A 22602-nucleotide genomic window follows, 5' to 3' on the forward strand; every position below is an offset into this window, starting at 1 on the left:
TACATTTGAGGGGTGATCAAAAAGCGTCCGGTTGAGGACGATGCTGCATTGTATATGCAACGTAGCGAAACTCCGATGCGGGTATATAAGGACCTACATGTAGGCAAGGAATTAGTGTGGCGTTCGTATCTTCCTGACGGCGTGCGGTAAATGCGGAAACATGAACCATGGCGACGTCATCACGAAATGTGTACAAACAGGAGCATCGTGCTGTAATTCTTTTCTTGACTGCCGAAGGACAAACAACGGTAGACATCCATTGGAGAATGAAGAATGTATGAGGGACAGCATGTCTATCGAACACCATCGTTGTGGATTCATGCTGCTTCGTGCTAACGCACGTCTCTGTATCCCAAATGTCGTAACGCACAACTCACGAAATGCGATTATCACGCCTTCGGCCCCATAAGAAAGACCTTGAAAAGTCGACGATTCTTGTCGGACGAGGACGTGCTGCAGGCAGTTAAGAACTTGGAACTTCCTGGCAGATTAAAACTGAGTGCCGACCGAGACTCGACCTTGGGCCCTTTGCCTTTCCCGGGCAAGTTTAGAAGGTAGGAGACGAGATACTGGCGGACTTGCAGCTGTGAGGCGTGAGTCGTGCTTGGGTAGAGCACTTGCCTGTGAAAGGCAAAGGTCCCGACTTCGAGTATCGGTCCGGCATTCAGTTTTAATCTGCCAGGAAGTTTCACATCAGCGCACACTCCGCTGCAGAGTGGAAATCTCATTCGAGTTACGAACTTATTGACACACCAGGACACGGTGTTTTATTAAACGGGTATCTTCTGTGTGGTGCGTCGGTGGCATAATTGCCTCAGTGCTGACAGCATTCTATCTAATTGGCATACCGATTCTGGACTGTACGGCCTTCGAATGGGACTTTTCGATCGCTTCTTATAATACTAGGAATCCTATAAACATAGATTTGGCCATAAATCAGGGGAGTCCGCATTTCCCACGGAAGTCGCCGTGAACACTGCTGCGGCGTCTTTTCCCGATGCTCCTGGCTGCTGTTATGCATCGGCCTGCGCGCTGCTGTCATCTCCGACCAGATTAAACGCGCCTATCTGTTACACATTCCGATCCGCGGGACCCCTCGACCTACGCGACACGTTGGCTACCTACCGGAGCGAGAAACGAGCAGGCACACCAGTTGTGGACAGCGGCTTAAAGAGTAGGCTGCAGATGTAGACGCAGCAAGGGCGTATACTCGACAGTCACCAGATGTCCAGAGCCGTGTATTATCCACGCCTATATTTTATTCACAATAATCTTCACGACAGCATTGTGAGTGGAATGTGAATGAACTTTCTCGTAATATTAATAAAAATGACTTCATCGTTAGTAAAATAATAAATAATTGGTCCCGAGTTCGAGTCTCGGTCGGGCACACAGTTTTAATCTGCCAGGAAGTTTCATATCAGCGCACACTCCGCTGCAGAGTGAAAATCTCATTCTGGAAACATCCCCCAGGCTGTGGCTAAGCCATGTCTCCGCAGTATCCTTTCTTTCAGGAGTGCTAGTTCTGCAAGGTTCGCAGGAGAGCTTCTGTAAAGTTTGGAAGGTAGGAGACGAGGTACTGGCAGAAGTAAAGCTGTGGGTACCGGGCGTGAGTCGTGCTTCGGTAGCTCAGTTGGTAGAGCACTTGCCCGCGAAAGGCAAAGGTCCCGAGTTCGAGTCTCGGTCGGGCACACAGTTTTAATCTGCCAGGAAGTTTCAATTATTGTCAATGACATAATTTAAAATTTTGTAGCCGGCCTTTGTGGCCGAGCGGTTCTAGGCGCTTCAGTCTGGAACCGCGCGACCGCAACGGTCGCAGGTTCGAATCCTGCCTCGGGCATGGATGTGTGTGATGTCCTTAGGTTAGTTAGGTTTAAGTAGTTCTAAGTGCTAGGGGACTGATGACCTCACATGTTTAGTCCCATAGTACTCTGAACCATTTGAACCAATATTTTGTAGAAAGTTATATCTCAGACAATAGCCATGGATAATGGTAATGAAAATCTCCATCTTTTGTTATCTACGAGGGTTGGAACTTTAATAGTAGCAACTATTTATTTACAGCTCGTACAAAATAGATACGCGTTTCAAAGTTTTACTGACCTTCAAAGTAGTCACTAGCATTCTGTATAACCCGCTGCCAGCGGTGTGGAAGTCGTAGGTTACTCTAAGCAGTGCCAGTTGTATTGACAGTTCGAGCGGCGCGGTCTATTGCCCGACGAATTTGTAACAGTTCTGAAGCGAATGCCGTGAAGAGTTTCCTTCAGTTTAGAAATCGAGTTGAACTCGCCAGGGCTTAAGTCAGGGGATTCCGTAGGTGGTATAACACTTAGCAGCCGCATCAGTCAAACAAATCAGTAACAACTTGCACTGCCTCTAAGCTGGCCGCAGGTTGCGTTCCAAAAATGAACAGCATAGAGACAGAAGTGATGACACTTTCTGCAGGACCTGACCATCATTTTGCAGGACAATGGTCAAGCACGTGCAGTGCAAGCTGTCACTGATTTGTTTGACTGGTGGGGCTGCTAAGTGCTGTACGACCTGCTGCACCCCCCTGACTTGGGAGGGTTGGAGGGATTAGATAGTGGTACCGAAAGTATCCCCCGCCACACACCATTAGATGGCTTGCGGAGTATGATGTAGACGTATATGAAACAATGGAATAATCGGGAATCCGAAAATTACCTCGAGCAATTAAACAGAGAACCGATTCGTGGAGATAACATCTTGGACCTACTGATAACAAACAGACCCGAACTTTTCGACTCTGTATGTACAGAACAGGGAATTAGTGGTCATAAGGCCGTTGCAGCATCCCTGAATATGGAAGTTAATAGGAATATAAAAAAAGGGAGGAAGGTTTATCTGTTTAGCAAGAGTAATAGAAGGCAGATTTCAGACTACCTAACAAATCAAAACGAAAATTTCTGTTCCGACACTGACAATGTTGAGTGTTTATGGAAAAAGTTCAAGGCAATCGTAAAATGCGTTTTAGACAGGTACGTGCCGAGTAAAACTGTGAGGGACGGGAAAAACCCACCGTGGTACAACAACAAAGTTAGGAAACTACTGCGAAAGCAAAGAGAGCTTCACTCCAAGTTTAAACGCAGCCAAAACGTCTCAGACAAACAGAAGCTAAACGATGTCAAAGTTAGCGTAAGGAGGGCTATGCGTGAAGCGTTCAGTGAATTCGAAAGTAAAATACTATGTACCGACTTGACAAAAATCCTAGGAAGTTCTGGTCTTACGTTAAATCAGTAAGTGGCTCGAAACAGCATATCCAGACACTACGGGATGATGATGGCATTGAAACAGAGGATGACACGCGTAAAGCTGAAATACTAAACACCTGTTTCCAAAGCTGTTTCACAGAGGAAGACCGGACTGCAGTTCCTTCTCTAAATCCTCGCACAAACGAAAAAATGGCTGACATCGAAATAAGTGACCAAGGAATAGAAAAGCAACTGGAATCACTCAATAGAGGAAAGTCCACTGGACCTGACGGTATACCAATTCGATTCTACACAGAGTACGCGAAAGAACTTGCCCCCCTTCGAACAGCCGTGTACCGCAAGTCTCTAGAGGAACGGAGGGTTCCAAATGATTGGAAAAGAGCACAGATAGTCCCAGTCTTCAAGAACGGTCGTCGAGCAGATGCGCAAAACTATAGACCTATATCTCTGACGTCGATCTGTTGTAGAATTTTAGAACATGTTTTTTGCTCGCGTATCATGTCGTTTTTGGAATCCCAGAATCTACTATGTAGGAATCAACATGGATTCCGGAAACAGCGATCGTGTGAGACCCAACTCGCTTTATTTGTTCATGAGACCCAGAAAATATTAGATACAGGCTCCCAGGTAGATGCTATTTTCCTTGACTTCCGGAAGGCGTTCGATACAGTTCCGCACTGTCGCCTGATAAACAAAGTAAGAGCCTACGGAATATCAGACCAGCAATGTGGCTGGATTGAAGAGTTTTTAGCAAACAGAACACAGCGTGTTGTTATCAATGGAGAGACGTCTACAGACGTTAAGGTAACCTCTGGCGTGCCACAGGGGAGTGTTATGGGACCATTGCTTTTCACAATATATATAAATGACCTAGTAGATAGTGTCGGAAGTTCCATGCGGCTTTTCGCGGATGATGCTGTAGTATACAGAGAAGTTGCAGCATTAGAAAATTGTAGCGAAATGCAGGAAGATCTGCAGCGGATAGGCACTTGGTGCAGGGTGTGGCAACTGACCCTTAACATAGACAAATGTAATGTATTGCGAATACATAGAAAGAAGGATCCTTTATTGTATGATTATATGATAGCGGAACAAACACTGGTAGCAGTTACTTCTGTAAAATATCTGGGAGTATGCGTGCGGAACGATTTGAAGTGGAATGATCATCTAAAATTAATGGTTGGTAAGGCGGGTGCCAGGTTGAGATTCATTGGGAGAGTCCTTAGAAAATGTAGTCCATCAACAAAGGAGGTGGCTTACAAAACACTCGTTCGACCTATACTTGAGTATTGCTCATCAGTGTGGGATCCGTACCAGATCGGTCTGACGGAGGAGATAGAGAAGATCCAAAGAAGAGCGGCGCGTTTCGTCACAGGGTTATTTGGTAACCGTGATAGCGTTACGGAGATGTTTAATAAACTCAAGTGGCAGACTCTGCAAGAGAGGCGCTCTGCATCGCAGTGTAGCTTGCTCGCCAGGTTTCGAGAGGGGCTTCCCCCTACTTATACCTCCCGAGGAGATTACGAATGTAAAATTAGAGAGATTAGAGCGCGCACGGAGGCTTTCAGACAGTCGTTCTTCCCGCGAACCATACGCGACTGGAACAGGAAAGGGAGGTAATGACAGTGGCACGTAAAGTGCCCTCCGCCACACAGCGTTGGGTGGCTTGCGGAGTATAAATGTAGATGTAGAAGAAGTGGGATGCCGGGAGTCTCCCGCCTAAATCGGGAGAGTTGGGAGGCATCCGAACAACATGGAGGATAGGCTGCAATCATGTTTAGCTCTCTTCTTGGTTACTCTTACCCTTTCATGTTCTCTTGTGACTGCAGTTTGGTAATGCATGGAACTTGGGGAGCGGCGGTAAAACTTGTAAAGACAGACCAAGGACTGACTAGGTAAGCAGATTCAAGCGGACGTTGGTCTGGAGTAGCTGTGCTACACGAAGAGAGGACCAAGGTGTGCTGCTTCAGAGCTGTCCTCGGACTGGAGAATGCAACAACAGCTGTCCCCATTTTCTGGAAGTGAACCACTTTGTCTGAATCTCGCCAGCACTGCAACGGGGTCTCGCACTTGCATCATGAACAATTCGCTGCAACTGGTAAGCAGTTGTTGTTGTCGGTTCGCGTTCTGTGCTACGCTTTTCGTAACGTTCCTTTAGTGGGATGGGAACAGTGGAAGCTTGGCACGAGGGGAAGGTGCGAGTATTGCCTGCGTCGTGGCAAGTCCATCTCAGCCTGTTGTGAATAGCGCCTCGTCGGCGGCGACTGCTTGCCTTTTCACGTGCGGAGAGATAGCTGTTTGCTGAAACCGATTTGCCGCTTCTCACGGTTGAACTTCTAATCTGCTCGCTGTTAAGTGGCTCCGAGTTGGAAGCACAGCCGGCATAGGAGTTGTGTTTTAGCCTGCCTTAACTGTGGCTGTCACGAGATGAGGTGCTCACTCTGCTCGTAACGTCGCAAGGCGGAACAACACACGCTCCTGTACTCGCCGCAGGACTATACCAGCGGTTAGCGGCCACGTACTCACAGCCGATACACTAAGACCAGAGGGTCCCACTCAAATGACGCGACAATAGCACCAGATTTCGCCGTACACGTGCTTTTATTTAACTAATTGTAACCAAACAGTTAGTTTTCTCAGAGCTAGTTGATCTCCACAGAAGGTACTGGGTTGGCCCGTAAGTCCTGGCCTTTCTCTTTCCTTTTAGTGAAACTTTTTCCTGAAAAATAAAATGCTTTGCGAATGCTTTTTATGTTATTCGATAGAGAGTGTCACCAGCTGCGACGTAGTCCCGCATACGGACAATGATCCAATACTGTCGAATGTTTTTTTATTGCAGTCTTTGATCACAATATCAATTCTTTTGACGATGACCGGTTTCAGCCCGTGATGACCATCCTCAGATCTACAACATACAAATATAAACACCTAGTGAGCAGTGTGTCTTTCAACACAATACAGCAACGAGTATCACAATATACTATCATACAACCAGGGAAATGTACAGATAAAATACAGTAAAACGTACCTTTTCTACGCCATGTCCTCAAGTGATAAGGCCATAATGGCAACGTCAAAACACATAAATATAGTCAGCACAGCAACGTCACATAGAACGTGTAGAGTAGGCCACATCGTCCACACAGTCATTATTGCTACTGGCTACTGAAGTACAGTAGCTACCAGAAATCTGTTTGCCTACACCCTACCTAGATGTCGCTAGTGTGGGCTTAGATGTAGTCATCATTTACGCAAAAACCATAATCTGATAAAAACACATTAGGTGAAATACATGTAGCAGACTTTTAAATATTGATAGCTATTATAGAAACCAATTGTGATGCAGTATTGTGTTGAAAGACACACTGCTTACTAGGTGCATATATTTGTATATTGTAGATCTGAGGATGGTCACCACGGACTGAAATCGGTCATCGTCAAAGGAACTGATATTGTGATCAAAGACTGGAATAAAAAACACTCGATAGAGAGTTGTGTAGTCTACAAGACAGTGTGTCTGGTATTTTTTATGTAGACAATTTCTGTTCTTTTCAGGTCATTAAACCGGAGTCTCAAGAGGAGAAGAGCATTTTCGACAACTTCTGCTTTTGCGTTTACTTTAGGTGCCAAAGCCGCGGAAGTTACTCCAGAAATTTATGGAGTGTATGGGGAAGAAACGATGCGTCTCAAGACGGCCCAAAATTGGTTCAAGCGAATCAGTTTTGGATTAAGCGAATTAAAGACGGCAATTTCGATCTCAAAAATACGCATGGTCCACCAAACCCTTACTTGACCAGAACCAAACAGGCAATGCGGGACTTTCATGTCAAACTAATGCAACGACTCGACAACGCTATTCAGGAAAAACGATCTGCAAAGTAAATTCTCCAGACCTCACGCCTTCGGATTTTCATCAACTCCGATCCCTCTCGAATGCATTGCATGGCGTTTCGCTCAGTGGCGTGGAACTGAAAGCTTGGATGGACGATTTCTTCTAGTGGAAACGAGGCGACTTCTACGGTCAGGGCATGGCAAAGCGTCTAGGGCGTTGGTAAGAACTCGTGCAGCACAGTGGAGAATACACTATTGACTGATTTATTATTTTTGTGGAAACTTAAATTTTAAAGAAAACGTCATAGCTTCTGGTTCATCCTAATATCACTACTGCGTGAGGTCGATGTGAGACAGGTGCGCTCTGGGGAAACACACTACGTTTGCCCATGGCGTCTTCTGGACAGTGGAGAAATAAAAGTGGGCAGTAAAGTATGAGGAGACATTAAAAAGTTTCCGTTTCGTGTCGTTGCGCCGGCCGGAGTGGCCGAGCGGTTCTAGATGCTTCAGTCTGGAACCGCACGACCGCTACGGTCGCAGATTCGAATCCTGCTTCGGGCATGGATGTTTGTGATGTCCTTAGGTTACTTAGGTTTAAGTAGTTCTAAGTTCTAGGGGACTGATGACCTCAGAAGTTAAGTCCCATAGTGCTCAGAGCCATTTGAACTATTTTGCCGCTGCTGCACGAGGCCACAACCAACGTAGCGAGACTTCGATGCTGGTATACAAACACCGACGCCAGCGTTCTTGAGACAGATGATTTGACTTGTGTGTTCCGATATAATCGGTATATAAGAGCATTCATCTTGAGATATGTTGTGTCTAATTATTTATGCAACATTTCCACTACGTCTGAAGTTTCAGTGTGATTGAATTAGTTATGTGTTGCAGGATATGAGGTTTCTCTGAATCGAAGTCTTTAAGTGCATTTTGAAGAATAGGTCTGGCCCGTTTCTGTGAGTGCCTATTAAGTGACTAAAGAACCAGCTGCACGTCCCACGGTTGATAATGATGAATTCGGAGCTCTGAGTGCCTCTCTCACGATTGCTCGTTGTTCGCCTCCTGTTGCCTCTCTAGGTCGACATTCACGTTAGTATCGCATCGCTGTCTGGGGTGTCTTTCCCCAGGTCGACCGCTTCCTTCTTGGCACTGTGCTCGGCGTGGTTCACCTACCAACACCGTCGAATGTCGCGCGATTCGCCGATGACTCCATCTGGCTGCTTTGGTCGCAACTACACGTCCATTCTTAAGTGGTGACATTTTCCGCACATCGTTCACTCGCCTATCTGCGAGGCACAGTGACTGTCCAACTGTGCACACGGAATAAAATTAGCAAACACTTTATGCCCTAATACCGACATGTCTCCTGTTTACTATCTTCGTCAGTTGCGCCATGAAATTGTACTGCAGCATCACACATTGATACATCGACCGCAAAAGTTTGCAGTTGTGCATTTTGGTCGATCCCTCCATGAACATCAGTTTGTAACTAGTTTGCATAACTCCTTCGTGGTGCGGTTTTTTTTTTTTCGTCCTTGAGTGTATGTAGACAAGCCGCGGTGTTCCCTTCGAGATTGGAGAGACAGTATGCTTGCGAAATCCCGTGGCCAAACGAATCCTCAAGAAACGGTTATCGATCAAAGTAAAACACAAACCACGCATGTCCAGAAAAAGGGGGTGGAAAATGAGTTTAATGCACAGCCATGACTCGATTTAATCATTAGTGGAAAATAAAAAGCCAGTCCTTCAATGGCGAGACGAGAATTGCTGCGCTGGCTCAGGTGTAAAAGGCATTTCGATAGGCGTCTCAGCTGCGACGGCGTACTGCGGGTTGCGGCAGCCGAAGGGGCCCCTGTCATCGCGTCCCCGCGGGTCTGCTGGAAGGCGGCCAGCAGGCCAGCAAATAGCTCAACTCCCCTGCCAGCTGTGAGTCACACTCTAGACATCGCTGATAGCTGCCGGCTCCTCCCGGTCACGGCATCGCCTATTGCCTCGCTGCAGTCGCAGCGTTATTAGTTGTCAACGTACTCACCGCGTCGAACTCTACGACATCCTTGTGTAACTCTCGCGTCAAATCTGGCTGATATCCTTCGACGAAAGACTCCACCATCTTCCTCAGCAACAACTGACTCGTGGCTGCTATTGTGGCGACAGTTATAGCCAACAGGCGGCGTCCTCCTTTACTGGAGAACGCTATCTTTACACTCGAACCCCACAGGCATTCATTCGGAACACGTACTTCGGACGATTAATCTCAGAATCCCGCCGTCCTTGTCTCAAACAGTTTCGTCTATTTACACTAGTGTGCAAAACGTAACGACGAAATAACTACTGCATGGTGTATCATTGCCAAGTAACATACGAGGTGCATTCAAGTTCTAAGGCCTCCGATTTTTTTTCTAATTAACTACTCACCCGAAATCGATGGAACTGGCGTTACTTCTCGACGTAATCGCCCTGCAGACGTACACATTTTTCACAACGCTGACGCCATGATTCCATGGCAGCGGCGAAGGCTTCTTTAGGAGTCTGTTTTGACCACTGGAAAATCGCTGAGGCAATAGCAGCACGGCTGGTCAACGTGCGTCCACGGAGAGTGTCTTTCATTGTTGGAAAAAGGCAGAAGTCACTAGGAGCCAGGTCAGGTGAGTAGGGAGCATGAGGAATCACTTCAAAGTTGTTATCACGAAGAAACTGTTGCGTAACGTTAGCTCGATGTGTGGGTGCGTTGTCTTGATGAAACAGCACACACGCAGCCCTTCCCGGACGTTTTTGTTGCAGTGCAGGAAGGAATTTGTTCTTCAAAACATTTTCGTAGGATGCTCCTGTTACCGTAGTGCCCTTTGGAACGCAATGGGTAAGGATTACGCCCTCGCTGTCCCAGAACATAGACACCATCATTTTTTCAGCACTGGCGCTTACCTGAAATTTTTTTGGTGGCGGTGAATCTGTGTGCTTCCATTGAGCTGACTGGCGCTTTGTTTCTGGATTGAAAAATGGCATCCACGTCTCATCCATTGTCACAACCGACGAAAAGAAAGTCCCATTCGTGCTGTCGTTGTGCGTCAACATTGCTCGGCAACATTCCGCACGGGCAGCCCTGTGGTCGTCCGTCAGCATTCGTGGCACCCACCTGGATGACACTTTTCGCATTTTCAGGTCGTCATGCAGGATTGTGTGCACAGAACCCACAGAAATGCCAACTCTGGAGGCGATCTGTTCAACAGTCATTCGGCGATCCCCCAAAACAATTCTCACCACTTTCTCGATCATGTCGTCAGACCGGCTTGTGCGAGCCCGAGGGTTGTTTCGGTTTGTTGTCACACGATGTTCTGCCTTCATTAAACTGTTGCACCCACGAACGCACTTTCGACACATCTATAACTCCATCACCACATGTCTCCTTCAACTGTCGATGAATTTCAATTGGTTTCACACCACGTAAATTCAGAAAACGAATGATTGCACGCTTTCAAGTAAGGAAAACATCCCCATTTTAAGCATTTAAAACAGTTCTCATCTCGCCGCTGGCGGTAAAATTCCATCTGCCGTACGGTGCTGCCATCTCTGGGACGTATTGACAATGAACGCGGCCTCATTTTAAAACAATGCGCATGTTTCTATCTCTTTCCAGTCCGGAGAAAAAAAATCGGAGGCTTTAGAACTTGAATGCACCTCGTAGTTCGCTAAACTTGGACCATACAGGAAAAACTGTTACAGTACAGCAGAGAAAGTAAATGAAAGAAATGAGCAACGAGATGAACACACACAGGGTGAGCACGAAGTCTTGCCCTGCTTATAATAATATAACAGAATATCCGTTTGACATAATAAGTTACATTTGATGCCGTTACATAGGTTAGTGTTAATAGTTTTTTTTAAGACCACTTACGTTAGTAAACCTCAACGTGTGCTCCCTTGGTAGCTCGGAGAATGTGGAGGCGGTATCCCAGTTCCCGCCAGGTGTTTCGTAACATGTGTTCTGTCACAGTACCCACAGCAGCTTGTATCCTAGCCTTCAGTTCGTCGACGTCAGCAACTGGTGTGACGAAGACTCTGTTCTTGATATAGCCCCAGCAAAAAGTCAAGCGGCGTAATATCTGGAGAGCGGGGTGGCCAGGGTGTTGGACCATTCCTTCCAATCAACCGATCCCGACATGACTCCCCTCTCCAGACATTACGCCCCTTGACGTTTTTTTCTGGGGCTATATCAAGAACAGAGTCTTCGTCACACCAGTTGCTGACGTCGACTAACTGAAGGGTAGGATACACGCTGCTGTGAGTACTGTGGCAGAACACTTGTTACGAAGCACCTGGCGGGAACTAGCACACCGTCTCGACATTCTCCGAGCTATCAAGGGAGAACACGTTGAGGTTTACTAACGTAAGTGGTCTTAAAAAAAAAGTACTAACACTAACCTATGCAGCGGCATCGAATGTAAATTATTATGTCAAACGGTTATTCTGTAATACATTGTTATAACCAAAGCAAGACTTTGTGCTCCCCCTGTATAACACCTTATTCAACGACAATAATCACATTGAAGTCACCGCGATTAATGATGGTCCCACCGACATTACAAACGGCGTGTTATCTCCACGAACGGCAATGCATGCTCGGTAACGTGCTCCCATTCTGGTCACAAAGTTGGTAAGGAGGTCTTGTGGTACTGTGTTCCATTCTTCCAGCAGCGAGGATGACAACGGGTGGATGGTCGTCAACGCACGTGTTCGTGTTGTAATACCTCAACTCAACGCAATCCACACTTGATCGATGGGATTTAATTCGAAGGAACGGGCTGGCAAATCCATTCGTCGAATATCCTCTCGTTCCAAGAGCTGCTCCAACAGCCAATTTCGTGCACTGTCACCCATAAGAAAGAAATCAGGGCCGAACGCATTCCTGAAAAAATGCTCGTGGGGAAGTGTTTAGTGTTTGGGCAACGCATCGTGTTCCAAGGTTTGGCAGTCAGTCCGCCGATGTGAAACTGAAGAAGAGTGACAGGATCTGTAGAATGGAATGAACTTTCTCACAGAATCTGGATTGAGAGTAAATCAAACAAAGACGGAAATAATGACAATAACGAGAAACTTACTATCAGAATTGGTGACCACAGAGTTCTGCTACCTTAGCAGCAAATTAACGCAGGACGTTAAAAGCACACTAGTACCGTCAAAGAAAGGGCATTTCTTGTTACCCAAACATGTTTCTCCGTGCCATTACCAGTGTTCATTGAAAAACTGTAGAAGCGAACATATTTTAGGCTATGACTGATCTAACAAAATGAGGCCTACAGACAGTTTTTATTCGTTTTTGTTCTTACCTTGATTTTACGTTTTACGGTTTTCCATGACCATCTGTATGTTTCCTGCACCGATAGCTTGTCATCTGCAAACCAAGCTACGCAAACGTGAATTTTATCGCCGAGTTAACACGTCCCTTGATTTCTAAAAAATGTGATTTTGGTGGGGCAACATGTTTTGCGTATATATTTGTTATTACTCACGTTTTGTTATGACAGGTTCCTCTCCTTTCGCGTTCTGAGAGCACTGCACACACGTATTGAATGTACTTTGTGTAATTTTGGTTTAATAAACGCCTTTTCACTTCGGAAACCGCGGTCTGCACGATGTTGGTGTGTGTCCTAGCATCGTCGGTGTTCATTTGTTCCCGGGTGAGTTTGGTACCGAACTGGAATTTTGTTTTGTGTGTGTGTGTGTGTGTGTGTGTGTGTGTGTGTGTGTATAAATTCCTTTAGCTGTTTGTGTTTCCTATTTTGCAGAGTTCCTTTGATGTGTTAAATAAAGTGCTTTTACAGAGTGTAGCATATTCATTTAAAAGTCGTTTGCGTTCCACTATTGTCTTCTGTATGTGGAAGTTTACTTCTTTTGTTAGTTTGTGGTATAGGAAGTGGCTGAATTTCAGCATTCTAAAATCTGTTGCGATTGTAGTTGGGTTGTTGCTGTGGGCAATGGGTGCGGTTACTTCTTTGGGCTCTGAGGTGTTCTGTCTTGTTTTAAAATGCCTGCATGTTTGTCCTATGTTTTAGCGATTGACAAGTTCTGCACGTGAGTTCATGTATTCTGGATCTATGGAATTTATGTATGGGTATCTCCTGTATTCTGAGTTTTTTCTGTGTTCTGTTGTCTATCGTCTACCCTATTTGAAGTCCCTGTTTCTTGATACGTTGCCTATTCTGTGGACAATTTTCTTACTGGGAGTACGTGCCGTTTTGTGTGTGTGTGTGTGTGTGTGTGTGTGTGTGTGTGTGTGTGTGTGTGTGTGTGTGTGTGTGTGGTGCGTTCGTTCGATTTACAAATCTGTTAGCTTTATTTCTCTGTCATATGAGTCTTGTAAACATATTCCACTGCTTAAAAATTGGTTAAATGGTTCTGAGCACTATGGGACTCAACATCTGAGGTCATCAATCCCCTAGAACTTAGAACTACTTAAACCTAACTAACCCAAGGACATCACACACATTCATGTGCGAGGCAGGATTCGAACCTGCGACCGTAGCAGTCACGCGGTTCCGGACTGAAGCGCCTAGAACCGCACGGCCACACCGGCCGGCTATTCCACTACTATTTGTTTTACTGTATTTAGCTCCCGTGTGTAACTCTGTTTACTTATGGGTTGCAGTTGTTTAAAAGAAAATGCCTTTTTTGCATGCTGCACATCGAAATTTTTATTTATGCACCCAGACGCGTTTCGCCTTTTTTACAAGGCATCCTCAGTGGGTGTCCTGAAATATTACATGATTTGTCCATTTTTACACATAGGCTATGGTTTGACATCTAGGTTATAGATTTAAAAACAGTTCCTTAAGGTTTTTTTATGAAATTGAACGGTACTCGCAGATCTACGCAAACTGCTGTTTCTCACCTGGGAAGCAGGTGGACATCTTACAGTTCACTTTTTACGTTACACATCACTGTAACTGCCATCTTTTTAATACAGAGTTTCATTTCTTTTTCTAAGTGTTGCCAACATTCTCAGTTTTCTGCATACAACTCTTTGTGTGTGTGTGTGTGTGTGTGTGTGTGTGTGTGTGTGTGTGTGTGTGTGTGTGTGTGTGTTAGAGAGGGGTGCATAAATAAAAATAAACGTTTTGATGTGGAGCATGCAAAAAAGGCATTTCCTTTGAACAACTGCAATTTATATACAGCTGCTGCTAAAATGGCAACTACATCAAACATGTTACTTATGGGTGTTCTGTTCAATCTAAGGAGGATGAAACTAAACCCTGCTTGCTTCTGTGCCACCGGATGGTTCGATAAATTGTGAACGGTGGAGCTCGTGGCTGTCGATTTCTTGAATATCATGAAGTCATGCACGTTGTTTGTTTTTCGTATGGTGAGATCCAGAAAATTTAGTGTGTTGTCTGTTTTTGTTTCTAATGTGAAGTGAATTTTTGGATGTTAAGTTGTTTATTTCAATGTGTAGCTGTTCGTTCTCTCTCTCTCTCTCTCTCTCTCTCTTTTTGTGTGTGTGTGTGTGTGTGTGTGTGTGTGTGTGTGTGTGTGTGTGTGTGTGTTACATTAGTAAGGCACATTATGATATCGACATAACTATACCAATATATAAATTGTATTTCTTTGGTTTACTATGTGTTTGAAGATCTTGTCCTCTTAAGTTGTTCATGAATACGTCGGTTAGGAGGCTAGTAATTGGTGATCTCAACACAGGCCTTAATTTGAGGAAGAAATACTGAAAATGTACATTTGGAGCACAGCGTCACACAGCAGCGAAACATGAACTGTGAGAAACCTGAAACAGAAGAGAATCGAAGCGTTTGTGATGTGGTGCAACAGACGAATGTCGAAAATTAGGTGGACTGATAGGGTAAAGAATGAGGTGGTTCTCCGCAGGATCGGCGAGGAAAGGAATATACGGCGAACACTGACACGGGGAAGCGATTCGATGATAGTGTATGTGTTAAGTCATCAGGGAATAACTTTCGTATTACTAGAGGGAGCTGCAGAGGTATAAACTGTAGGGCCAGACAGACATGGAATACATCCAGTATCGTGTCTCACTGTTTAGAGGCACAAAACGCGTGGGTGTTTTCAGCTCGATACTAAATGCAAATAAGTAGGAAGCCGAGTTGATAGGAGCTGAACGAGTCCAGGTTGCAATAATATGCGGTACGGCACACTTTTAGAGAGAAGGATTATTATTCAAGAAAACACATAGTACAATGAAATTACTTATCTTCAGTAGTTTGCAGGACTGCAGCTGCGGCTATGAAGTGACAATCTCGTAACATGGAATACCATGAACTAATACAACATATTCTCGGGGACTAAGCCTGAAGGGCCCTCCTCAGAGAACCAATGCAAACATTACAGAACTGGCTGAGAGCCGATTATGAAAGTGCGTCTGCCTAGGTTGAAATCTAGCTGAGAAGTGAACGAGGCTCACTCCAGTTCCGTCGAGCTGCACAGCCCGCTAGAGTGCGCTGTGCTCGGCAGACGACGGGCTGCCGACCGTGTGTTGGCGCGAGTTGCAGTAGTTCAAATGGCTCTGAGCACTATGGGACTTAACTTCTAAGGTCATCAGTCCCCTAGAACTTAGAACTACTTAAGCCTAACTAACCTAAGGACAACACACACATACATGCCCGAGGCAGGATTCGAACCTGCGACCATAGCGGTCACGCGCTTCCAGACTGTAGCGCCTAGAACCGCTCGGCCGGCCGTTGTAGTAGTATCTGCGGCAATGATACTACAGCCAGCAAATAACCGAGAGCGTAGGTTGCAATGCTACTGTGAGACGAAAAGGTTGGCACAGGAGAGGGATTCGTCGTGGGACGCATCCAACACTATCTCCTCCCACACCATGACACCTGGACTATGAATGCGCTACGATGTTCCTGGTTGCATTACACATCTCGCGATATGACGGAACGTAAGGTACCCAGGAACATCATCACACTATCGTTTTCGTGCACCGGGTGTTGTGTTCACCGTCTATAGAAATAGCTACTCCGGTCAGCTCCAGCGCCGTAACTCTTCTTAGAATGAACAAGTATTATATTTCATTATAGTAACATTCTGCCACTGAATCCAACCTGACATTGTTTTTTCCTGCATCTTGTTGTATGTGCTCATTCCACTTTCTGCCGCTCCAGATGGTTATTCTTCCTGCCCTTCATCGCGAAGAGTGTAATAGAATGGTCTGCTCACCTAGTCATTCGCAAAACGTCGCGTTATCTGGCGTTACCCCATTCGTGTAGGAAACAGCATCGTCCCTGAATAGCGTCACAGAGCATTCGACGTTATAGCTTGATCTATTACGTAATACTGTAACGGCCCAGTAACACTCCACTAGGGCACCCCCAGACGTTACTTTTACATCCGACTTTTTGGCTGTCACTGCGGCGCCCGTCTTGTTGGTCTTCCTGGAACGCCATCCTCGGCTTACATTTCAGCAACATAATGCCCGCCCGCACACGGAGAGTGTTTCTACTACTTGCCTTCGTGCTTGAAAAATCCTACCTTGGCCAGCAAGGTCACCGGACCTCACCCAAACTGAGAACGTTTCAAGAAATACGGACAACGCCCACCAATCAGTTCGGAATTTTGACAATCTAACGCGCCAATTGGACATAATGTGGTACGATATCCTTCAGGACATCCAACAACTCTATCAGTCAATGCCAAGCCGCAAAACTGCTTGCAAAAGGACCAGAGGTGGACCAAAACGTTATTGACCTGCTCAATTTGTTATGCTCTTTCTCTTGACTAAATCATCCAAATTGTAATCATTTCTTTGTCTGCACATGTAGATCACATCCACCGATTACCGTCCCATTCCGATAATTCCTTCATTGGTGCATCCGTTTTTTTGTCTTAGAGTGTACAAGATATTTGACTAGACATAAAAATTAACGCTGTGAGACTCCCTTTGTGATTACTCCTGAGACACTAAAATTCTAAAACTTCCCAACATTTTCTGAATTGTTCAGCACAACCTTTCACATTCTGCTGTTCGTGAAACCATCAATTCCATAAAACTTGAGTTTTTCTAAGAAAGAACATTCGGAACTGTTTTCAACGTTACTCTAGCCTGTACCAGAATTTTTCTTCCTCTTATTTACCACAACAGAAACCTCTGTACTACACACTTCACTATGACGTCCATCGTCTTTCCCTGCGATTCAATCATCAAGTAACAGTTTCGGAATTTCCTGCATACCCTCTTTTCTATCTACATTATGTATTTTTATGGATACCATGCTTTATAAACGAATAAATGTTTTGTCAAATTTTAACAATAAGCCTTGGACTTAGCTTATTAGAGAATACCAATAAACCCTCACACACGATTCTTTGAAAAACCGAACTCTCATCTATAAAACGCCTGGCCTACCCACATACTTGTCATACAATGGTATAATTTTTCAGGTATATTCAAAGGCATGAGTGGATTCCAACTTCAACATGGATTGCGAGTAGAGTTAATAGTAAAGAAGTAATAAATTAAAACGTCTTGCCTCAAATTTTACTGCATGAACAACAAAAATATGGTAAGCGACAATTTTTTTTTTGGTTTTGTCATTTTGTGGACGGTGTCACCGAGAAAACGTTTCGTAAACGCTTGAAATTATGTGTAAAGCTCGTCGAAAGTCGCAAAGTGCTCTAATCCTCAAGTAGTGGATGATTACAGACTGCTTAACTTGCGGGCCAAGAGCTAAATAGCTTCAAGACGTATCCACAGTTTCTAGCTGTAGTCCTGTGTAAACATTTACCGTAAGATTATACCTCCCAATGCCCGCCCGGTTAGCCGTGCGGTCTGACGCACGGCTTTCCGGATTGGGAAGGAGCGCCTGGTCCCCGGCACGAATCCGCCCGGCGAACTTGTATCGAGGTACGGAGAGCCGGCCAGTCTGTGGATGGTTTTTACGCGGTTTTTCATCTGCCTCGGCGAATGCGGGCTGGTTTCCCTTATTCTGCCTCAGCTAATCTATGTCGGCGATTGTTGCGCAAACAAGTTCTCCACGTACGCGTACACGACCATTACTCTACCACGCATACATTGGGGTTACACTCGTCTGGTGCGAGACGTTCCCTGGGAAGGGGGGGGGGGGGAGGGAGGGGGGGGGTGTCCACCGGGGACCGGACTGAACAATAACCCTGAAAGAGTGGTTCGGTGTGGGGAGGCGGAGGGGTGAAGTGGAGTGCGGTAGTCGTCTCTAGGCCCCCGGTCAACATACAGTACAATACCTACCAATGAGTGGATTTCCACAACAATTTACATTTTTAAATGCGGTCAATAACTGTATTATACATTGAGAATCGAATTTTAGTTGCCCTGAAAGACCTTAAACGAGCAGCATGCAACTGGGATCATTCCTCGAATTAGTGATACAGATACAACGAAAATTTAAGGGAACAATAATGTGCGTAGATGCTCTTGGATGTTTGAGGATGATACGGCAAAGACCGCCAGAGGCTAACACGGACATCGATCCGTGCTGCGCGTGAAAAAGCAGTTTTTCAAGGGGGTTCGTATTTCGGATACTATTGATCACAGAGATAAGGGATTAAGTGTTTTGGATAGCCCTTGGCCTAGCGATTGTTTACCTATCGGAAAAACGTGCATAATGTAGCTACACTAAAGACAGAATCAAGATTTAATTATTTCACAGTACCACCAGCTTAGGCAAATTCACCAAATCGGTCGCTTCCTGTCTTTAGGTGTGGTCTAGTGTGGACCTTACGCGGGTTATAAAAACACCATTTGCCCATGGGCGGCTCCTCAAAAAACTCCGAAGTGTCATGAACTTTGGATACAGAAAGTACCATTTGCGGAGACGGCCAATTCTATAAGTTCTGTTCATGGAAGATCGTCTAAATATTTACCATAGGATCTTAAGATGATTTACTCGAGGAGCCTTGAAATTTTTTTGCGATGTCATTATCCGTTACCCGGAGGCAGAGGATCAAAGTTACCGTACTTGTGTACGTAAAATATGCACGTAATATCCGGCCCGAGGCGCAAATGTACTTTAAACTGACGTAGTGAGCACATCGCAAGGGTCTAGGGTCATCGCAAGAGTTCTGATGTCACCAGACTACGTTTTCAAAACTGGTTCAAATAGCTCTAAGCACAATGGGACTTAACATCTGAGGTCATCAGTCCCCTAGACTTAGAATTACTTGAACCTAACTAACCTAAGGATATCACACATCCATGCCCAAGGCAGGATTCGAACCTGCGACCGTAGCAGCAGAGCGGTTCCAGACTGAAGCGCCTAGAACCGCTCGGCCACAGCGGTCGGCAAACTACGTTTTGTGTCAGCGTTTAGCCGGCCGAAGTGGCCGTGCGGTTAAAGGCGCTGCAGTCCGGAACCGCAAGACCGCTACGGTCGCAGGTTCGAATCCTGCCTCGGGCATGGATGTTTGTGATGTCCTTAGGTTAGTTAGGTTTAACTAGTCCTAAGTTCTAGGGGACTAATGACCTCAGAAGTTGAGTCCCATAGTGCTCAGAGGCATTTTTTGTCAGCGTTTTTTCACAAACGAAAAACTTTATGAAACGCTTTCTCATACACATATGTCCAAAGTGGTACTGTAGTGACAAAAATGGGGTAAAAAGGGAAAGAACATTCCTGAAAAGAACTTAAAATGACCGCCAAAAATTACGTACAACAGGAAAGACTGAAAATTAAGCAAAATATTTCAAACAACATGTTTACTCTTTAAATCACACAAAGAAGGCAAATATGCTCCTTTTTAACAGAATCTGACCTAATAGTGGGGAACCAACTGCTTCAGTCCTCACACTGCCTTTTCACCAAAAATTTGGGCATGGAAACACATTCTCGCATTTTTGTGCTGAAATACAATAGCAGAGAGACAGAGGCGATAGAAGAGAGAGAAGGCAGTGGCACAAGGGGAGAAAGAGAGAGGAGGCAGTGACTGTGGGAGAGAGAAAATGACAGTGAAATGGAAAGAGAGGAGGCTGAAGATAAGCAAGGGGAGCCAATGGGGAGATATTGATGGCCAGTGTGGGACAGTGGTAGGAAAATGGAAAGACAGATGGATGGAAATAGAAGCAGTGCGAACAAGAGAGAGAGGAGACAGTAGAAATGAAAAACACAAGACCATACAGAGGCTTGGGGGGGGGGGGGGGGGGCGTTGTCTGAACCCTCACAGACCGGGGAAGCGTAACGCTTAAGTATAGGGGCGAAATTTTAAACACCTGGTTACAGGGGGGGGGGGGGGGGGGGGAGAAATCAAGTTGCAAGTTGGACGCTTCCACACAAGCTGTGAGACATGATGGAGACAATGACAGTAGAGAGAAAGACAGAAGAAGACAGTGTAAGTCAGAGATGAAAGAATGGCAGAGGGATATACTGTACTTCAATGGGGAAAAAAGGAGATGGTGTGTGTGTGTGTGTGTGTGTGTGTGTGTGTGTGAGAGAGAGAGAGAGAGAGAGAGAGAGAGAGACATACAGTATAGCAAAATCTTGTACACGGCTGCACGTTCAGAGACCGTGAATAGTTACAATTGAAAGAAAATCAGCCCTTGGTCACTATTTTTAACAAATTAACCCGGTTTCGACACTGCTAGGAGTGTTTTCCTCAGAATTTAAATCAAAGAAGTATCTATAGTCTATAACATGGTCACAGAATTATGACTAAAAACGTATGATAGAGTATAAGTACGGAATCGTTGTGAAAGACTGGCAGTACTTATATGTCATTTATAAAATAATAAATATGCCAAAAGGGCATTAGTCACAAAGATATTTAAGATAAAGAAAACTGTGATGGCGAGCCACTAAGGGCTGCTAGTTACTTGCGTGGTGGAGGTTGCTTAGACGGTCAATACCGCGGTTCGATCGCGTACGCATTGTTAATTTGTGCCAGGAAGGGCTCTCAAGAAGAAAAGTGTCCAGGCGTCTCGGAGTGAATCACAGCGATGTTGTTCGGACATGGAGGAGATACAGGAAGACAGGAACTGTCGATGACATGCCTCGCTCAGGCCACCCAAGGGCTACTACTGCAGTGAATGACCGCTACCTACGGATTATGACTCGGAGGAATCCCGACAGCAACGCCACTATGTTGAATAATGCTTTTCGTGCAGCCACACGATGTCGTGTTACGACTCATATTGTGTGCAATAGGCCATATGATGCGCAACTTCACTCCCGACGTCCATGGCGAGGTCCATCTTTGCAACCACGACACCATGCAGCGTGGTACAGTTGGGCCCAACAACATGCCGAATGGACCGCTCAGCATTGGCATCACGTTCGCTTTAACGATGAGTGTCACATATTCCTTCCACCACACAATCGTCAGGCTGATCGCCTCATATACACTGTCCAGTGAGTGCAGCAAGGTGTAGGTTCCCTGCTGTTTTGGGGTGGCATTATTTGGGGGTCAACGTACGCCGCTGGTGGTCATGGAAGCCGCCGTAACGGCTGTAAGATATGTGAATGCCATCCTCCGACAGATAGTACAACCATATCGGAATCATATTGGTGAGGCATTCGTCTTCATCGGCGACAGTTCGTGTCCCCATGGTGCACCTCTTTGAATGACTTCCTTCAGGATAACGACATCGCTCGACTAGAGTTGCCAGCATGTTCTCCAGATATGAACCATATCGAAAATGCATGGGATAGATTGAGAAGGGCTGTTTATGACGACGAGATCCACCAAGCACTCTTAAGGATCCACGCCGAATCGCCATTGAGGAATGGGACAATCTGGACCAACAGTGCTTTGATGAACTTGCGTATAGTATGCCACGATGAATACAGGCATGCAGCAATGCAAGAGAGCGTGCTACTGGGTATTAGAGGTACCGGTGTGTACAGCAGTCTCGACCAGCACCTCTTGATGGTCTCGGTGTGTGGTGTACAAGATGCAGTGTGTGGTTTTCATGGGCAATAAAAAGGTCGGAAATGATGGTTACGTTGATCTCTATTACAATTTTCTGTACACGTTCCAGAACTCTCGGAACCGAGGTGATGCAAAACTTTTTTTGATGTTTGTATTTTTCCCTTTCGTGATAAAACTCATTAATACCTCCCCGTCTTCAGGCCGCGAGTGGATTACCGGGTCCATCCGACCGCCATGTCATCCTCGGTGGAGGATGCGGATAGGAGGGGCGTGGGGTCAGCACACCGCTCTACCGGTCGTTATGATGGTATTCTTGACCGAAGCCGCTACTATTCGGTCGAGTAGCTCCTCAATTGTCATCACGAGGCTGAGTGCACCCCGAAAAATGGCAACAGCGCATGGCGGCCTGGATGGTCACCCATCCTAGTGCCGACCACGCCAGACAACGCTTAACTTCGGTGATCTCACGTGAACCGGTGTATTCACTGCGGCAAGGCCGTTGCCTGTAATAAAATTCATTAATACGATTTACTTGTTATCTAGCGATCTGAGAAGCAGGTTTCCTAGACACCCCAAATTCGACGACTCGGCATGATTCAACAGTTAAACCTTAATCATCACTTGGGTGTATGTCAGCCAATGAGAAGTGTGTGTGCTGTATGCAAGACTTGTGAGT

Source organism: Schistocerca serialis, chromosome 10 (assembly GCF_023864345.2).
Source record: "Schistocerca serialis cubense isolate TAMUIC-IGC-003099 chromosome 10, iqSchSeri2.2, whole genome shotgun sequence".
NCBI lineage: Eukaryota > Metazoa > Arthropoda > Insecta > Orthoptera > Acrididae > Schistocerca > Schistocerca serialis.